This window comes from Desmodus rotundus, chromosome 6 (genome assembly GCF_022682495.2).
Source record: "Desmodus rotundus isolate HL8 chromosome 6, HLdesRot8A.1, whole genome shotgun sequence".
Lineage (NCBI taxonomy): Eukaryota > Metazoa > Chordata > Mammalia > Chiroptera > Phyllostomidae > Desmodus > Desmodus rotundus.
In genome coordinates this window covers 132,279,273-132,298,017 of record NC_071392.1, presented here as the reverse complement: position 1 = coordinate 132,298,017, position 18,745 = coordinate 132,279,273, and the positions used below count along the sequence as shown (strand labels likewise).

Below are 18,745 nucleotides of genomic sequence, written 5' to 3'. Positions count from 1 at the left end.
TATAAAGCTAAATTTATTTATTTGGTTTTTATATTATATGTATATCATATATTATGATAGTTCTATATTATAGAATATTTTATTTTTCTTTCTATTGTCACACCCCATGTCATTTTTAACAGCAAAACTGCCGTCAGAACTGTATTATCAGGAATCTTGAAGTTCTATTGTTCATCTCCCAAATATAGTCATTTGGCCTCTAGCACAGCCTAAGCCAGCAGAAAGGAGAAGCTGTGGTTCACTCAGTGCTGAGCTCTCAGGGAACCTGGCACCTGATGGTGTCAGAGAGATCATTGGAACCAGCTCTGGTGGTTTAATGGACAGCACCTCACCAAGCCAATAGTGAAAACCACTTCCTTCACCTGTCCATTTCTTTAAGGCTTCAGCTCAAATTTTTGACTTTTCCCCACTCCTGAGAGGGTGCTAAAGACCCCCTGCCCTGTCAGAACAAGGCAGGAGAGAGGAGATTCCACTCTGACCAAGGAATACTTATATTCTGCTGTGTATAATGCGCACTTTTTTACCCAAATTTTTGAGGGAAAAATAAGGATGTGCATTTTACATGGGTAGTACTAATTCCGTATCTATATAAATGTTTTTAATTATTTTATTTATGCTTACGCATTAAAAGTGTAACTCTAGAAAGCAATAACGATGTCCATATACAAAACAATACCCTTGAGTACGACAATTGGTTTTGTTTCTAAATATAAGTAAATAAATAAGTGAATTGAAAAATTAAAATGACAGATTTCCTTCCTGAAAGTTTGGGCAAAAAACATGGGTGCATATTATACATGGGAGCACACTATACACAGCATAATATGGTAACTATTTCCTACTGAGAGTACCCAGCTATTTTCTGACTGTGCACACACTGCTCATACTTCCTGGACATATTATCAGTCTCTAATGATACCTTATATCTTGTTATGTGTTGAATTATGTCCCCCCAAAAAAGATGTATGTTGGAGTCCTAGTTACCAGTACCACAGACAATGCCCTTATTTGGGAATAGGGTCATGCAAATTTAATCAAGTTCAGATAAAGTCATTAGATGGTGCCTAATCCAATATGACAAGTATCCTTTTAAAAGGGGGAAGTTTGGACAGACAGGCAGGGAGGGAAGGCAGTGTGATGAAGCAGAGGAATACTGCGATGGGAGGATGCAGGCAGGCTGGAGGGATGTGTTACAAACCAAGGAACCTGAGACTGCCAGAGGATAGGAGAGAGCCCAGAACAGTTCCTTCCTTTGCACTTTCAGAGGGAGCAGAGCTCTTGATTTGGGCCTTCTCATCTCAAGAAATATGAAAAAATAAATTGCTATTGCTTTAAGCCACTCAGTTTGTGGTACTTTCCACATAGAGTTACTCTGGTGAGCTTAGGTCCTGGTCTTTGACAGACCTGGTTTGAACTCTGGCTCTTTGGCACCATCCTTTATAGCTCTTTCTGTAGGTTGCCTAATGTCTTTCCCTCTAACTTAATTTGAACACCACATGTATTTGCACGTAAAAATATTTCTCTCTTGAAGAAATTTTTTTTCAGGGGTTGGGGAACAGGATAAAGGGAACTTCCAGAGCTCATTTTCTTCCTGATTCAACAGCATGAGCCTTGGGGCTTTGGGCTGGAATATCTGAGTGTGAGTATGAAATGTCTCCTACTAGAATATTGAGGGCTTCCTCAAAACAGGCATACTTTCATTTTTAGCACAAAGGGATCTTTTGGCCTCTTTAGCTGCTCTACTCAAGCCTTCAGGAATCTTTCTGCCATAACTACTTAATTCAGCCATTATATACACATACATACATATGCCAGCACTACTTTAGGTGCTGAGGAGGTAACATTGAGCATACAAAGCCCTGCCTTTCCTAATGTATGTCAGGTGAAAACAGATGCTTGAAAAATAAAGTGAGGCACAGGTTGGAGTGGGTTAGAAGGGCAGGCGGTAGGTTTCCTATTTTATGTGGGGTAATCAGGGACATCTCTGCAGTGGACATTCGGGGGAAATAAGAAAGTGAGGAGCAGGACATGCAGATATCTGAAGGGAGTATGTCTCAGGCAAGGGAGGAATCAGTGCGGAGGTCCAGAGGGGAGCAGGCTTATTAAACCAATCAAGGAGACTGGTGTTGCTGGAACAAGTGAGTGATGGGCAGGTGGGAGGGGAGGTATGAAGAGCCCAGATCATAAAGAGACTTGCAGACTATGGAGAAGACTGTGGAATTTCCTCTGAGTGAGATGAAAACTGGAGGAAAAGGAAAGGATCTTGCTGAGGTTTTAAAAAGGTATCTGTGAGTACACTGTGGAGAATAATATTGCCAGAAACAAGGACAAAGTAAGGGGATCGGTTATACACATGCTGCAAAATTCCAGGTGAGTGGGGGGGGGTTGCTTTGAGGTGGTAGCAGTGGGAAGGTGACAAGTGGTCAGATCAGGGGTATATTTTGAAGGCAGAGCTGACAAAACCTGCTGGTGGAGTGGATGCTGATGGTGGTAGAGGGTTGGGGTCCAAGGCGTAGAGCCTGGAAACCTGAAAGACTGGAATGCTATTTGCTGAGATGGGGTAAATAACGATGAGAAGAGGAAGGGTACAGGGCTGTGCAAGAAGGACATGGGGTTTGTTTGGACACGTTCAGTTTGAGAATTCCTACAATACCAACAAGTACAGATACCAAAAAAGCCACTGAGTTTCCAACAGCATCTGTGGTTCAAGGGAGGAACCTGGTCTGGAGACTATCTGCACACAGGTAATATTTGAAGCAGTGAGGCTGGATGACTCACTTAACAGAAATATCAGTAGGGAAGAGAAGAGACCCAAGGACTAAACCCCAAGGTGCTCACTATTTAGGGATCACAGAAATGAGGGGAGCTAACGAAGGATGCTGAGAAGGAGTCCTGGTGCAGCAGGAGGAGCAGAGAAAGCATGGGCTTGAAGGCCAAGAATTAATATTTGTAAGGAAGGGCAGGTACCTGTGTCAGATGCTGCTGGAAGATGAAAGGATATGGGGAACCAAAAACTGACCACTGGATTTGGCAACACGAAGGCCATAGGGACCTTCACAAGATCAGTTTAGGGTGCAACATCTTCATGAGAGTGAATCTAGGGAAAAAATGGAAGGAAGAGAACTGAAGACAGGAAGCTCAGACACCCCTGTGAGGAGCTCTGTTGTAAAGTGAAGTTGAGAAGAAAAAGGAGCTGGAGGTAGATGTGGGGTAAGGGGTGGTTCTTGAAAGATGGGAGGTATTAGTAGGATTGTTCCCAGGTGGAAATGACCCATTAGAGGGAGGAAAAAACTGGTGATCCAGGATGGAGAGGGACAACTGTTCAAGTAATGTCCTGAGTACATGAGAGAAGTCAGGACCCACTGTACAAGCAAAGGGGTTGACCCTCCAGAGGAGCACAGGTGTTTTATCCACTGCGGTGGCAGGGAGGCAGAGCAATCAATACAGGTACAGGTCTGTTGGTGGAAGTTCTTCTAATTAATTTCAGTTTCTTACTGAAATAAGACATAAGATCATCAACTGAGAGTGAGGAGGGTGGAAGGATCTGGGAGGTTTGAGAAGTGAGGAATCAGAGTGAAATAATAACCAAGGTCATCTTTTTGTCAAAACCTATTAGCGGGCTGTGAAACCAATTTAGAAGGTTGCCATTAGCGCATTTTAACTAAATAAAATAGGTTTGGATCAGAGAGAAAAGGAAATATCAAAGTAAAAATGTTAGCTCCCAAAACTTTATTTCACTCCTATACATATGAATGTAATAATAATAAATGGATGTTGCCCTGACGGGTGTGGCTCACTGGGTTGGGCATCATCCAGCAAACCAAAAGGATGCCTATTTGATTCCCAGTCAGGGCACATGTCTGGGTTGTGGGCCAGCTCCCCAGTTGGGGGTGTGCGAGAGGCAACTGATCAGTGTTTCTCTTGCACATCTATGTTTCCTCTCTTTCTCCCTCCCTTCCCCTCTCTCTGAAAATAAACTTTAAAATCTTTAAAAAATAATAATAATCTGGCTGATGTGGCTCAGTGTACTGAGCACCAGACTGTGAAGCAAAAGGTCACCAGTTCAATTCCCAGTCAGGGCACATGCCTAGGTTGTAGGCCAAGTCCCCTGTAGGGGGCACATGAGGGACAACCACACATTGATGTTTCCTTTCCTCTCTTTGTTCCTTCTCCTCTCTCTAAAAATAAATGAATAAAATCTAAAATAAAATAATAAAAAATAATAATAAATGGCTTTCAAAGACTGATCCAAAGAGTAATGTGGATGAACTATTAGTCCATCCCTAGAGGTCAACAGCCCGAACCCTTTAATGTGCCCATGATTTTACAGCCATGCCCATCTGCCTGGTACAAGCAGAGGCTAGGGGAAGCATGCTTCAGCCTGGCTTGGGTTTAGTCAGGAGAGTCCCCTGAAAGAAACCGGCAAAAGAATTAAAGAATATGCAAAAGAAGGGTTATAATCCCAGACCCCGAAATCTGAGTTGGAAAGGAGGCAGGTGAGGATGTGACTTGAAAGGGGAACAATGACCTGGGGGCAGGGTCGATGGATTACAGAGAACAGTGGTGAATGAGCCAAAGCAACTCTACAAGAAAAACAAGATTTCACGTTTTCTCCTCAAGACTGAAGGCAAGGTGAATTGTGTTCTTACACCAATGTTCATTCACAGAAGTTTTCTGTTAAATGATCTATTAGAAATGCTTTATCAGAGTGCTTTTTCCTTGCTCCTGCGCTGGGCTTTTCAAATGGTGTATAAAAATGTTTGAAGTCAATAGGTATCATTTCTTGGTTAATTTTCCCAGCACTCAAAAGAAATTTTTTTTCCCTCAAAAGCAGTTATGTTAAATTAATACTTAATCATATAGTTGTACAGTGTTTTCAGTTTGGTGAACCTCAGCAACTACTTTGCTATGTTTATTAATTTTTATTTCTAGAATGGTATTTATTTTATCAAAGTATCATAATCCTTGAAAACTATGAAGTCTTGGTTCTTATGCCAGGCTCCTTTTCTTTCTCTGGAAGGACTGAGTACAGCCTTTCATATTTCCACTGCATCATCTTTCATGGGTTATACAGAGAATCTCTCAGAATATTAAAGACCAGCGAAGACCCAGAAGTTTAAGTGGACTCATGGGGAAATAGTCTCTAAAACGTTGCCCTTTCCTGCTTGTACTCTTCATTTTTTTTAATCCTCACCCGAGGATATGTTTATTGATTTTAGGGAGGACGAGAGAGAGAGAAACATCTATCAGTTGCCTACTGTATGTGCTCTGAATGAAGATTGAACCCACAACCTAGGTATGTGCCCTACGCAGGGTTCAAACCCGCAACCTTTTGGTGTATGAGATGACGCTCCAACCAACTAAACTTTTTGTTTTCTTTTATCTTTATTGCTGATAATTTTTTCTTTTGCAACTATTATTTTCACAGTTTAATTCTTAAGCTAAATGAAAAATACCTTAGGGAAAAAAAGATTGATTTCCACCATATATCAATAGTTCAAATGAAACCTGACCATGATATAGGTCTTGAGATCTTGAACCATAATGTTTAAAATGTCATCTGAGTCCACATGGCCCTGCCATGTAATTCTGGCTTCTCTGTCTCCAACAATATTCTAGCTACTGCATGCTAAGAATAGCAGATGCACAGAATTTTTACTGGTGGTATATCACTGGCAGGATCATGTTAAATTGCAACCCCCTGGTAGCAAGCAACAAGCTTCATCTCTGAAGCCTCCAGTGATTGGCTAATTTGAAACTTCACATATCCCCTGAGCATTTTGCTTCCACTTGAGGCAGGATAGTAAGAAGCTAGAAAAATTCTTTGGCAAGTACAATGGAGAAACTGAGATAGATACCTGAGCAATTTACAGCCAGATACAGAAGGTCACCTACCTGGAGATGACATCCAGGCCTTAGTTGTGTTTCAGCTCCAGGCCCAGAAAAGCAGCAAAACGAGGTGGGTGATGCCAGGACCAACTGCAGTGACTAACAGCACCCTGCCCTGTCACTGACCAATCAATGGAGACAGTGACCCTGAAAGGGCACACCAGCAAAACTAATGAATATTTTGCTGAAACCCTCCCCTAAGATTACAGCCTGCAAGAGAGAGATAAAACCCCTCAAAACAAAGGGCACCATATGCCCCTTCCTTTCCCTTCCCTCTCTTCTTCCCCCGCAGGCAGGCATCTCCTAAACTCTAGGAGTTCAAGGGACCCCATGAGACTTGCAACATGGGGAGCAATGGGCTGCAGCAGCTTATCCATGACTAACCCCCTGAAATTGTTCCCCCAAGGCCCTCTTTTCTCTGACTTCCCAGAGAGCTAAAGCAGTCCGGCCTAGGTTCTCCTGTTGCTTCTTCTATGCTAAGCCCTTCTTTGTTTCACTGTCCCCAGCCTTAATAAACATACTCTCAATCACCTGGACTTGCACTGTCATCTTTCCTGCACACTACTAGCCAGCCCCAGGGAGACCAGCTCAGTGCCAGGTCCTGTGCAACCTACCAGAAATGGGGAGGGGAAGACGATGGTTACTAAGGCACAGAAACAACAGCGGTGGGAGATGCACGTGCACTCAGATGCTTACATATATCTAAGAGTAAGGATCTGACAGGTGACCGGTCTAGACAGTAAGAGCATATGTTGCCATTTCCTGACATGATGAAGAAATTCTCCTTCAGATCTTAATGTTCTCTCATCATGTAGACCACGGTTCTCAATGTCCTCCACCCCACTCCTCCTCAGTTACTCTTTAAGGAACAAACAGGCAACAATAATAGAAACAAAGATCTAGCTGTTTTCAAGAAGGATATTAACATATTTATAGGCATCCTGTGATTATAATGAATATTTCCAATAAAGTCTGAGGGCATAATAAACTGCACCAGAATTGTGGGAAATAAACATGACCAAGAAGCATCAAAGATGGGCCAGTAAGCCATACATGTCCCTACTTGTGGCAGAGGGTTAGTAAGAAACACCTGCACCTCACAACATCACAAGAGGGTGTCACAGAAATGAAAGAGGATGAATTCTTCCTAACTGTGACCTGCTGGCAAGGCTGAGAACAAGTGTCCAAGACCATGGTGGATGCTGCTAGTGGTTTGCTGTATCTCCACAACTCCCTCTACTATTTTCACTCCCACAGTGGCACCTGTGTCTCTGTGTGGCAGGCTCATGGGACCTGCTTAGACTGCATGCAAGGAGAGCTGGAGGTGCGTGAGGCAGCCCTCAGCCAAAGACTGACCAGCACAGAGGCATAAGTACTATAATAAACTGGCCTCTGATGTCCCCACTCTGGTGGGTCCTGCACTGTCTCCAGAACTTTCCTCTGAAGACCTCCCCTTATCTCCTCTTACAAAGGTTGAGAGTCTATTGATAATAAAATTAAAAATAGGGCAAAATCCCCTGCAGGGCTTGAGCGTTCCTGTGACAGGACTGTCACCCAGAGCAGTGATGATGAGTTTCTCTTCAAGACTCCCCATCTCTCCAGTCAGACTTTTGAGGACATAACACTGTCCTAAATTGTCTTCCACTTTGTCCCAAACGTAGAGCTCTTGCCTCCTTCCTTGGGCTGAAAGCTCTCAAAAGGTCTGAACCATGTCTTCCTCTCACTCCACACTTTGCAGAATGCAAGCAGGGAGCCTCATGTTCTGAGTGGGGCCATAATGAACAATGTGTTCTTTCCCCAAATGTCCCACACTACTTCTGATTCTCATTCTTTGCACTTGACACTCCTACCCAATAATCCACTGTTTATAGCTATTATCACCTTATTGCTCCCTCTGACAGATTCTGCCAGAATCCTTTTCTGACACCGGGACCGGACAAAGTACCCTTTCTACCTGCGACCACATCACCCTTGCATAGAAAATGGCCACTCTTTCCTAGCTCCAACTCTTTGAGATGATCCCACCTCTAGCAGGTACCAATGAAGACAGAATTTAAGAGAGAGGGATAGCCCAAGCCAAGATTAAAATGTAGGAGGTTACTTGTACTGTTTAGATCATAGGTACAGCCTAAGATCACCCTGTACACTGTTTAGGGAAAATATTAGGCATAATTAGGGCATGAGAGAAATTTTCTCAGAAGAAAACTGTAATACCAAATATGCATTAGGTGGTATGTGTTAAGACAGGGATCCCAGAATATAGACAGAATGGGATGGGGGTGGGAGGATCATGGACCGATGGCCAGGAGAAGGCTCCCGCCATGAGGGAGGGACAGGGAACTGTTGGGTCTGACTGATACTTCATACATCAGACCTTATCCTACAGAGCAAGTTAAGAAGCTTTGAGGAAACCACCATAAATGGGGCACCTTCATCAACGTGAAGGGGAGCCTTTCTGTTCATTGGACCCTATTCCCACCTTTCTTCCCTCCCTCCCTCCCTGTGCTCCTTGATCAGGAGCCATGAAAACTTGGGGAATCATTGTTCACACACTTCCTTCACACAGGAGTGTAGCTAAGAGCCAAAGGAGCCTCTGCAATCCATAGCCTCTTCCCTGTGCTTGTTTTAAAAAGACACCCCTTTTCAAAAGATACAAGCCTCTGTCTCCGTTCTCCTTTGGATCCCTAAATTGCTAAAGGGAAAAACAATTGCAAAGGAAAATAATAAAGAACTTTAATTAGGGGTTTTCAAGTTCAAACTTGGCACAAGCGTGTCTCCTTAGTCATGTAGTAACCACACTATCCTGTGCTCACCAGTGTTTGTAACTACCCACTGCTAGGCTGGAGGTCCCTCAGGCCAGGAATTGTACAGTGGCACCTGACAGATCAATCTCTGGAAGTCAGCCAGGATCCCACACCCCTGGCAGCACAGAAACCTGAAGCCACCCTGTCTCTGCAGAACCAGTCTGGTTAGTGTTTTCTTTCCCCACGTACCCTGCTGACTGGTCAGTAAGTGTGATCTGAATATGCACAACCAACACTTACGGGTTGCATTCAATTTGTGATTTACTAGAAAAAGAGGGTCAAAAACTATCAAGTCTTCCAAAATGAGTGTCTAGGCTTAATATCATTGCAAACAAATCCCATGGAATAAAATTTAACTGGAAGAGTTAATGGTGAGCATTGCTTAGAAAATTGTGCAGGGACAGAAAGTGAAGTGGAACTTGCCCTGCCAAACAGTGCATGGATTAAAGAGCTACGGAGAGGTGAGTTTATTCACCAAAGGATACTGGGCCTGGGGGGTAAGCTTGTAAGGGGAGGGGGAGAATTAAGTGGCATTCTTACTTAGCAGACCACCTAGCAAATGATTCCAAATGAATTTAAACAGTAACCTGTAAAATTGAAACCCTAAAAATTAGAAGAAAGGATAAATGACTAGTTGTTTGTGAAAGCAAGAAAGGCTTTTTGAGCACAGGAGCCATTAAAGAAATCCGAAGAAAAAATACTAACATTCAACTACACAAAACAATAGTGTTTGTATAACAAAAAGTCACAAACACTCAGCACTTAGGTAAAAAAAAAAGTCTAGACAGTGAAATGGGGGGTGTGGTTGAGATGCCATCTCTCTTATCCTGGCACCAAGCGCTGAAGTCAGACAAACTCCATTCTGGTCTTAGGAGACATGGCTTCTGGTGTCAGACCTGCGGGGAGGTGTGGAAGTTGGCTGATTTCTGGGGACTAAAATGTTCATGTGCATCTTATCAGTGAAGGGACCTTTGTTTACCCTAAGAAGAGATATTTGTCTCAATTCATTTTTTAAACAATATTCTTGTAATCAAACCAGAGTTAATGTAACGGGACATTAGGTATTGGGAAAAAAAATTATGTAGTGATTTCTATAATAAAGAAAAAATGCTTTATTAAGTGAATAAAGTTCATCTGGTTAACTACTTAAACTAGCTAAATGTTTGGATTTTTGTATTCCTTATCAAACACATAAAATCATGTATGTGAAAACCAAAAGTTCTATTTATCTCATTTACTAGGATAACCTACTTAAATAAAATAGACTTCATTAAAAATTGTAAAATACAAATGTTTCCACCAAGTCTGATTTTAAAACTTCTCAACTTTTCAGAATTTCAGGCAAGTGAAGGATTACATGTTGATACCTTCATTATTTACTATCACTTGATCAAATAAAAATGAGATATAACTTCACAGCAGCAATTAGAACACCTGAATTTGCTTCTCATTTGGACACTGTAAAGCTCAGCCACATCATTTAAATCAATCTTGCAGATGGTTTCAAAATATAAATGAACATAGCTTTATCACTTTCCTTACAACTTTTGGTGGTATTCAAAGTTACTGCCAGGGGTCCCTGCCACCAAAGATTCTTGACCAGAATAACAATGAAATGCTCATAGCCTCAATACCCCACTCCCCCCAAAATCCAACTTTGTTTTCTGAGAGTCTTCTACAAAATGGTTCTGTTTAGACTTTCATTAGACATGAAACCATTAGCAAGTTTAAAAAATATTTTCTACTACAAAAATCATATCATTCATTCAATGTGTGAGAATGCTGTTGAGAGGGTTTGTTAGTGGTTGTATTAACTTGTGTGGTTCCATTCACACTCTCAACTGACACTCCACACTTCTCAGGAATGAACAACCTGGGGTCGCCTGCACCCCACCGCAACAGGTTCTGGCCATAAACTAGTAGGTTGAAGGTTCTGGATGGGCCGGCTTATCAGTACAGGCTCTTCCTCCCTCCACCCCAGGCTTAAGAATCTGCTTCCCTGCCCCGGGATGACATCCAAAGGAAGTTCTGCTTTGACCTTCCTGCTCCACCTGTGGCTTCACTCTGGGTAAGTTCATCAAATGGAGACAGCTTCAGTACACAGTGCCCCAACAACTTCCTGTGTCTCCAACTGCCTATTGAAAATTTCTACCTGGACTTTTAATACAGGCCTTTTCAAATCAATAGGTTAAACATCACACTAGCTATTTCCTCCCCAGTCTCTTCCTTGGCTATATGTAGGAGTGCGTGCCCATGCTTGTGTGCACACACATGCACACACCACACATTCCTGGAAACACACACACATGCCCCTATCCAATAGGTCCATTTTTCTCAAAACACTCCCGTCCTTGACTTCTGTGACACCACCCTATTCAACACAGATCTCAGGGACTACTTGCTTTTCAGGCTTTGGAAAAATTTGTGAGACAAATCTTGACATAAATTGCTCAGTGCTGGAGATCTAGAAACATCTGCAGGAAGACAGTAAATTCACCCAGCTGTTTCTCTGATCACAGTATCACTTCCCAAGGCTCCTCTGCTAGCCTGCAACTATTCTCTGAATCCTTGAAATAGGAACTCCAGCTTCCCCAATTCATCTCCTCTTAAAGCTAATATAGCCTGAATAGCCAGAGTTACAGATCTGTGAAAAGTGCCTGATAAATAGTAGGTTGTAATCAAAGCCTTTTTTAAAAACACCTGATTTTAAACAATGGGTGCATATGAAGAGGGGGCTGCCATCAGCAGCCTTTGTTCCAGGTCAGAGGCACCAAGTGAGTGACTGCTGCTACCTTTCCATGAGTAGACAATTGACACCGTCCACACTGCCAGCTCCCCAGGAAAGAGGAAGCAAGACAACTGAAAACTCAGGGTATATTTTCCTATTCAGTGGAGGTGATCAACCAAAAAGTACCATCAGTATCAGAACACCTAAGCTGCTGTTCCACACACAGCTGCATCTGAGGTTTTCTCAGGGAAGGCTGAGTGAGACCCGCAGGCTTCTGGGCAGCATGAAGACAGCTGTCTAAGTCCTGTTTGCATTTTATATGGGACTCCTCAGCTCCCTCAGATCTGATCAAACCTGGAGAACTGACTCATGTTAACCAGGCTCACAGAAACTGGCAGGCCAACAATTAACTCTAGATTTACAAGGGGGGTTAGGTTTAGTGTCCAGAATATACATTTTTACTATCGTAAGTGCCAATGCTCTTCAGAAACTGCCTAGATGTCAGAAGATGAACTAAAAACCATTAGAGTGAACCAAACATTTCCTGAGGTGGATCCCTTGGAACACTGGATCCAGAAGATGTTTCATAAGAAACAGTATCCTGTGGCCAGATGAAGCTGGTAAACATTCTATATTATGACATCATCCTAAAAAGTCCCAATGCACACTATAATGATAAAGGCACTGAAAATCCTGCAGTGAAAAACCTGCTTAACATTAGCATTACTCATATATATTTAAAGATTTTTATTTATTTATTTTTAGAGGGGCAGGGAGGGAAACATCAGAGTGTGACTGCCCTTCCTATGCCCCCTACTGGGGACCTGGCCCAAAACCCAGGCCTGTTCCCTGACTGGGAATCAAACTGGTGACCCTTTGGTTTGCAGGCCGGCACTCAATCCACTGAGCAACAACAGCCAGGGAGCATTACTCTAGTATATTTTACCACTGTAACCCTTTAGTAATTTTTTTGCAAGGTGGCATCCTAAAACACAACTGAGTAAATTCTATTCTAGACATACATTGTATAGGGTGTGTCTCTGAGCAGACCCACCTCTAGCAAGCAGCTGTGGTACAGCGAAATGATTACTAGATCTGAGCCCTGGTTTTAGCTTTGGTATTTTGACCTCTCTAGGCCTCTTTTCTCACCTATCAAGTGGAACTAATAACATTGTGAGAAACAACTAAGGTATCATCATCTATAAAAACATTTTATAAAGTGCCATAAAAATATGATTCTCTGCTAAGGATATACTTCTTGCTGTATAACCCCTCAAAATGCATTTATAAAGGGATACTTTTGTTCTTTCTTTCAATACCCATTCCTTGAGTGCTAATCAGTAAGAGCCATGACCTGGGTTTCGACCTTAGGAAGTTCAGACGGTGAGCAAGTGGGGTCCACTGCATACTGCTCATAAGTGATACACACACAAGGAATTCTGGGGTGCTAAGGTGGGTACCTTGCCAGGAAAAGGAGGAGGGAGGTCACAGAAAGCTTCCCAGCTGAAACCTTAGGAATCTTGAAGGATTATTAGGAGTGTTGGATGCATAAGGGGAATGGGACATAATGCCAAAATGATATAATGTGGGGGGTATATGAAGAATGGGCCCAATTAAGGTTGACCTCCCAGTGTTGCATGCCCTTGCACAGAGGAGAAACCAGTTATCTGTCTCCCCTAAGCAGAGGAAGAAATTTAGCTTGGTAAAGAGGTTGTTTCTGGAGAGTGGAATTTCTTTTTGGAGGGGGGTAGTGACCCCTGAAACTGGAGAAGGGGCAAGAGACTCTGGGTGAGGATGAGGGCTGCTGGGAAGTTATCTCTAAACAAGCACATACCATAGCCCTCAAGGGAGGCAATCTCCTGCCATCTACCCCTGCATAGGGGTCAAGTGTGGGCTATTTTAGGTCTTCTCTGCTTAGGTAATGTCTGCAGAACTTATTAAACAAGGAGGTCTTCATAGCAGATCGGGCCTTCTCTCATGTCCCCAACCTCTGAGTGCTGAGAGCAGAGTCCTCAGACCTCAAAGCTACTGTCAACCATCAGCCTTCTCCAGTCCCAAATGCAAGGTCCTGTCACTGCCCAGGCCCCTCCCAACCCCTGGCTCCTGATATCCTCTATGGAGGTTCCAGAGCACTGGGAATTCACCTGATCTAGAGACACATTGGAACCTGAGGCAAACAAGGGAAATGTGTGCCTCTATGTACACTTACCAAATATTTTCCCATATTTGAACAGGGTAAAAAGTAAATAAAGTTCTACAGTCCAAAAACATGACTATATGTGAAACCAGCATTGCCTAATCTGTTGTATGTCATTGTCAATCTTCATAAACCCCCAAGTGGGGACCAGACACACTGAGGGTGCTTGGAAATGACTGTTTCCAATGCCCAGGTTGCAGTCATAAAACACTCCATCTTTACAGAAAATGCTGGTATCTTGTTCATCGTGGGTTTTTTGCATTAAATTTGATTTTTTAAAAAAATATTGCATTAAAATTCTATTTATCTTAATTACTGAAAACCACCAAATGTTTATTTTTGCTGCAATATTTACACAGTCCTGTTGGTTGAAGAATGCTGAGGGTTTCTTTGTTGATAATAGCATGTTTCAAAAAACCCCGGGGTGCTTGAAACCCTCAAGACTGCAAGAAAGTGGGGCTGCGCTGTATGCGGGGTCAGAGTGTTGACCTCCTCTGCTTAATTCAGAAAGCCCCAAGGATTTGAGAGCTTTAATGAGAGAAGAGCCTCTTTGAGCCCAGGGGATTGGTATTGCCTTGTATTTCTTGGCAACATATTACAGACTCTAAAGCTGAATTCTGCAAACCCTGCTGTCTCCCAGCCATCAAGGGGCGCCCTGTGACGGGTGAGTGGACGCTGAGCCTGTGGGAATAGAGGCCAATGGTGGAGGCTTCAAGTGGGAAAGTGGCTCTGTCCCTTCCTGGCAGGAACCCTGGGCTCCTCCCCCGCCCGCTTTGCAGCCACAGTCAGTCACCACTACAGCCCTTGCGCCCCCCAGCCAGGACTCACTGACCCCTCCAGCTGAGGCTACTTCCCCGGGAAGGAAATCTCCGGCTGGAGAGTCTGCCTAGTGCTCTGGCTGGGCGCAAGGACCAAGTCAGCGCTGGGGGCCGGAGATGTGTGACCTCTGCTCCCACCCTCCCGCACTTGATACCGTGTGGGCGTCCCCGCAGGTAGAACCCCACAAAAGTCCCTACCACCTTCCTCTCTCTCGCGCGCGCGCGCGCGCGCGCACTCGCAAGCACACACCCGGCACCTCGAACCACCGCGTCGTCACCGCCCCCAGCCCAGCTGCCCCGCACCCCACTCCCGCAAAGGTCAGCTGAGGATACCCCATGACCCTGCCTGGACCGCCTCGCAGCGTCGTAATATCACCCAGCCCCCGTCCGAGCGTCCCCACTCCCTGGCGCCCCCACCCCCATCGGTCCCCACGACCTCCCTCCGAGGGCGCTCGCCTGCTCTCTCCCTCAGGTCTTTCCCGGAGGGGAGGAGAATGTGAAGAGCAGCAACCTGCGCCTTGAAACCCGCAGAGTCCCCGCCAGCGCCCCGGAGTCTTCCTGCGCGCTAGGTAAGGGCACAGGGGGTGGGGTCTCCGCTGCCGCCGCCCCTTACCTCACGCAAGCAGTCCCCGCAGGTCCTGGAGGCGGGGGCGACTGGTGGCCCCGCGGACGAGCGCCGGGCTGGGTTTCCACTACCGGGAGGAGGAGCAGGAGGAAGAGGAAAGGGGAGGGGAGAAGGAGGAGGAGGGGAGAGAAGGGCTTTGTGTTAGCCTCGGCCCTCCCTCAGCTCCAGTGCTGGTAGCCAGCCGCCAGCCCCCACCCCCTCGAGAGGGGTAATCTGAGGGGGCGAGGAAGGCGCTTTTCTGACCCGGGATATCGCCACCCCGGCTCCTAGTAAAGCGTATCTTCCGCCCCTCTGGATGTGCAGCCTCCGAGCTTACCCTGGGACTAGGAATCCCAGCTGGGACGCGAGGGAGCCGGGACTTAAAAAGTTTATTTAACCCGTAGCAAACTTGGCCAGACCGACTCCCGACCTGCCTCGGCGCAGCTGCCCCTCTTCTATACACTCCCGGAGGAGGACCGGAGTTTGTTCTCGGAGATTCGTCCCGTCTCCTTTCTTTCCACTCATTGTAGAGCCACACAAACCCGCGCGCACCGCCTTCCCGGGACCAGCCGCCGCCGCCCAACCGCACACTCCAGACTCCGCGCGTCAGCTGGAAAGCCCAGGCGTTGGCCTCCGACAGTCTGGCCCTTTGTCCCAGCTCGGACCGGCTCTAGAAGCACAGGCGACCTCCGCAATCCCACCACTGGGCTTTGGTTAGTCTTCGCAGGGAAGGAGACCGCCCAGCCCCTCCCGGCCCCCGGGAAGAAGAGCATCGGGGAGGCGGGATACGGTTTAAAAGGCTCTGTGCTGGGAGACTTTTATCTGCCCAGGGAAGGCGACAGGGACTGGTGGGGAAGCTGGGATCTGGCCGGCTCCTCTCCAGGATCCGAGTCAGGCCGGTCCCTGGTGAGCTTCCCGTGGAGTTCCACTTTAACGCTGGGGAGAGCACCGTTAGGGAGAAACTGCTGACAGTGGTAGAGTTACCGAAGCAGTGTTGCAAAAAGAGCCTCTAGAACACCTGATTTGGAACGAAGCAGAAAAGGGAAATGGAGAAGGACCTTATTTTTGTTCTTGTAGTGCTGTAGCTCAGCAACAGAAGAAACTTTTATTAGTGTAGTTCTTATGAATCCTGCCTTCTAAAATGCCAAGATTTATTTATCATTTATAATCAGCTCAGTTCTCAGGTGAACAACCCAATGCACTTAGGGTTCTGTTCCAAGTTACCCATTCCATAAATAATTGAGCATCTGCTATGTTCCAGGCACTGAGTCAATGCTTGGGATACACTGGTGACAGAAAAATCTCCCCACCCTGGTGGGGCTGACTTTCTGGACGGGTGGGGGACAGGGGCGGGGAAACTGTGCAAACATGGCAGAATGCACATACACAAACCTAGATGGGGTAGCCTATTGCTTCTAGGCTACAAGCCTGTGCAACATGTTTCTGTACTGAATTCTTCAGGCAATTATACTGGCAAGTATTTGTGTATCTAAACATAGAAAAGGTACAGTAAAAATATGGTATAGAAGATAGAAAATGATATACTTGTATATGGTACTTACCATACATGGAGCTTGCAGGACTAGAAGTTGCTCTGGGTGAGTCAGAAAGGGGTGAGTGAACCTGAAAGCCTAAGGCAGTACTATAGACTAATTAATACTGTACACTTAGGCTACACTAAATTTATTCTACAAGAAGTTTTTCTTCAATAATAAGTTAAACTTCACTTACTGTAACATTTTTACTTTATACATGTTTTGGTTTTTGATTTATTTGTGATAACACCCAGATTAAAAACATAAATAACTTTGGCCCTAGTCAGGTGGCTCTGTTAGTTGGAGGATCATCCGGTATACCAGAGGATTGTGGGTTTGATTCCCTGTCAGGACACAGACTTGGGTTACTCGTTCTATCCCTGGTCAGGGCACATACAGGAAGCAACCAGGCAATGTTTCTCTTTCTCTCTCTCTCTCTCTCTCTCTCTCTCTCTCTCTTTCTCTCTTTTTCTGTCCCCCTTCCTCTTTCCCTAAAATCTGTGTATATGAGCTCTGTCCAGAAGGTACCCAACCATGTAATATGAAAAGTAGAAACATTTATTGATACAAGATACAAGAAGATACAAGATACAAGAAATATTGTACATAGGACAATGATGCCTCATTCCCCTTCAAAGTAGGCACCTTGGGACCTCACACAGTTCTCCCAATCACGATCAGCTGCCCAGTCATATTTTCCGGAATCTCATCGGTGGTCTGAAATCTCTTTCCTTTCAAAGGTAATTTTAGTTTTGGGAGAAGCCAGAAGTCACAGGGCACCAAATCTGGGCTTTAGGGGTGCTGAGTCACCTGGGTGATTTGATCTTCTGCCAAAAAACTGCATGGGACATGATGAATGAGAGGGTGTGTTGTCCTAATGAAGCTGCCAATCACCAGTTGCCAATAGCTGCAGCCTCTAAATCATTTGAATAGTTTCCATTGAGGAATGTTCAAGCTTAACACAAATTTTTTAAAATATATTTTATTGATTATGCTATTACAGTTGTCCCAGTTCCCCCCCTTCACTCCACTCCATCCTACACACCCCCTCCCTCCCACATTCCCCGCCTATAGTTCATGTCCGTAGGTCATACATATGAGTTTCTTAGCTTCTACATTTCCTATACTATTCTCACCCTCCCCATGTCCATTTTCTATCTACCATTTATGCTACTTATTCTCTGCATCCTTCCCCCTCTCTCCCCCTCCCACTCCCTTGCTGTTAACCCCCCATGTGATCTCCATTTCTGTGGTTCTGTTCCTGTTCTAGTTGTTTTATTAGTTTGCTTTTGTTTTTGTTTTAGGTATGGTTCTTAATAACTGAGTTTGCTGTCATTTTGACTGTTCATATTTTTTATCTTCCTTTTCTTAGATAAATCCCTTTAACATTTCCTATAATAAGGGCTTGGTGAGGATGAACTCCTTTAACTTGACCTTATCTGAGAAGCACTTTATCTGCCCTTCCATTCTAAATGATAGTTTTGCTGGATACAGTAATCTTGGATGTAGGTCCTTGCTTTTCATGACTTGGAATACTTCTTTCCAGCCCTTCTTGCCTCTGAGGTCTCTTTGGAGAAATCAGCTGACAGTCTTATTGAAAGGTTTTCTTAGGCTCCGCCGAGGAAGAAATGCCAATCAACCGCAAAATTAGGCAGTACAGAGCTTTATTGAGGTTTGCGCACTTGGGCGAGATTCTCTGGTCCCCAGAGCGGGCTGAGGAAGTCGCACCCAAGCAGGGAATATGGTGGGGTTTTATGCACAAAATTCTGATTGGCTCCCCTCAAGGGCTAGGGATTGGTCTCCTGGAACAAAGCTGCAATCCACCATTGGTGGTTCCCCTCAAGCTCAGGCTGCCAGGTGGATATCCCCACCCATCCTGATATTCTGACCTCTTTGATAGGATAAGGGGCGCAGTGTTCGATCTAGCTACTTCCGGCTGAGGGGAGGGGCTAGAGGTCGGCTGTTTCCGGTTTGCCAGGGAGGGGCGCATAGGTTGGGGCCTGAAGCAGCATTTGATTGAAGGCAACCCGGGAGGCTTCGTGGATTCTTTCCTGTAGGAATCTCAGGAAATAGGAGCCAAGCATTAATAGTATGCAGATTATTATGAATGGCCCTAGGACCGGGGCCAGGGTGGTAAAGAGTAGGGAACGCCACCATGGGGTTATTGCTT

The 18,745-nt window shown here is 45.0% G+C and overlaps 1 protein-coding gene and 1 long non-coding RNA gene across 6 annotated transcripts in view; one reads left to right on the top strand and one right to left on the bottom strand.

Moving 5' to 3' along the window:
• The window catches only part of RIN2 (Ras and Rab interactor 2), a 239,526-nt gene extending 224,133 nt beyond the window's left edge, over positions 1 to 15,393 (bottom strand). For 2 of the 5 annotated variants that reach the window (XM_045194656.2, XM_045194655.2), the window contains exon 1: positions 15,050 to 15,128. The gene's annotated coding sequence lies outside the window, so the exon portion shown is untranslated. Of the gene's footprint in view, positions 1 to 15,049; positions 15,140 to 15,377 lie in introns of those variants that run through there. The other 3 variants (XM_053926043.2, XM_024559337.3, XM_053926041.2) reach the window with 3 other exon arrangements.
• LOC128781160 (uncharacterized) lies at positions 14,170 to 16,326 on the top strand. The gene is made up of 3 exons (XR_008427053.1): positions 14,170 to 14,282; positions 14,909 to 15,005; positions 15,445 to 16,326. It is a non-coding gene; the product is annotated as an uncharacterized lncRNA (long non-coding RNA).
• The last annotated feature ends 2,419 nt before the right edge of the window (positions 16,327 to 18,745 follow it).